The sequence below is a fragment of the Schistocerca piceifrons genome, chromosome 1, assembly GCF_021461385.2.
Source record: "Schistocerca piceifrons isolate TAMUIC-IGC-003096 chromosome 1, iqSchPice1.1, whole genome shotgun sequence".
NCBI lineage: Eukaryota > Metazoa > Arthropoda > Insecta > Orthoptera > Acrididae > Schistocerca > Schistocerca piceifrons.
The window spans coordinates 128,877,264-128,879,018 of NC_060138.1; the positions used below are offsets into that span (position 1 = coordinate 128,877,264).

Here is a 1,755-nt window from a genome sequence, read left to right on the forward strand (position 1 = left end):
CATAATAGGAAAGTGTGGTCAACGTGCTGTAGGGAGCAAGGTGGACGCAGACTAACAGATTTTAGCGCCTGCTCCTCAGACTGATGCATGAAGAGGTTCGCGATGGCTGGAGACGTGAGTATGGCATTACTGTGCCATTTGTCATCTGGTTATATTCGTTGCGGTCCCGGAAATAAGTTGCCGTTAAGGCATGGCGAAGCAGCTTGATGTTCTCAGGCGGAAACCATTGAGAAGATTCAGCGTGTCTCGTGCCGATCCCCTCGTAAAAACTGACATAACGTCCATACTAGCCATTATGTCATTTTTGCTTACATTTCTCTAGAGGCTCTCAACGAATCACTGTGAGTTAACAGTGAGATGTTCGCCGTGTCCCAGCACTCCGCCTTCAGGCCACAAGTGGCCCATCGGGACCATCCGACCGCCGTGTCACCCTCAGGTGAGGATGTGGATAGGAGGGGCGTGTGGTCAGCACACCGCCCTCCAAGTCGTTAAGATGGTTTGCATTGACCAGAGCCGCTACTATTCGGTTGAGTAGCTCCTCAATTGGCATCACGAGGCTGAGTGCACCCCGAAAAATGGCAACAGCGCATGGCGGCCTGGATGGTCACCCATCCAAGTGCCGGCCACGCCCGACAGCGCTTAACTTCGGTGATCTCACGGGAACCGGTGCATCAACTGCGGCAAGGCCGTTGCCAGTGTCCCAGTTAGGGTGTTAATAGTTGCAGTCCCAAATGCAGGTACGACGCCCTGCTGTGAGCAGAGAACATAGTTACTCCTATGCTCTGTGGCTGTGAGCCGCGGTGTTTACAGAGCGTTGACACCTCGGCGTATCGTGCGCGCCTAACGGTGCCTCCCCTATTGTCAGCGGGCAGCATTGTTCTGTGGACCTCCGTTTGCCGCTGGTCACGCCGAAGCTGCCGTGTCGTGTCGTGATATGACGTCGTGTCGCCGTGGCGTACAACTCGCCGACGTCACGGCTCGGTCCGGCCAGCACTTCGAGGTGCGAGCAGCCGTCGTCGGAATGTGGCTCCCAACCAACCTGTCGCCTGACTGCTGTTTGACACTTGATTTTTACACGAATCTGTAACGAACATTCTGAGAGACATAGGCTACTCACTTTTTTAATGTCTATGGTGTATAATTATTTGTATCTATACTTCTATACTACTACAAAAAGACAAGTCGTTGTTTAAAATTTTTATCAAAAATCTCAAAACGTACTTCACCGATTTACTTCAAATACTCTAATTCACATCTGGAGTGGCATCGGCTGTATATATTTTCAATACATTTAATGTATAAATATATACCGGGTGATCAAACTGACTAAATCACGGAACGATGTAGATGTTGTTGTTGTGGTCTTCAGTCCTGAGACTGGTTTGATGCAGCTCTCCATGCTACTCTATCCTGTGCAAGCTTCTTCATCTCCCAGTACCTACTGCAGCCTACATCCTTCTGAATCTGCTTAGTGTACTCATCTCTACGGTTTTTAACCTCCACGCTGCCCTCCAATACTAAGTTAGTGATCCCTCGATGTCTCAGAACATGTCCTACCAACCGATCCCTTCTTTTAGTCAAGTTGTGCCACAAACTTCTCTTCTCCCCAGTTCTATTCAATACCACCTCATTACTTATGTGATCCACCCATCTAATCTTCAGCATTCTTCTGTAGCACCACGTTTCGAAAGCTTCAATTCTCTTCTTGTCTAAACTATTTATTGTCCACGTTTCACTACCATACATGGCTACACT

General features: G+C 48.9%; 1 pseudogene; it reads right to left on the reverse strand.

Moving 5' to 3' along the window:
- Positions 1-576: 576 nt before the first annotated feature.
- Positions 577-694, reverse strand: LOC124727194 (annotated as a pseudogene).
- Between the last annotated feature and the right edge of the window lie 1,061 nt (positions 695-1,755).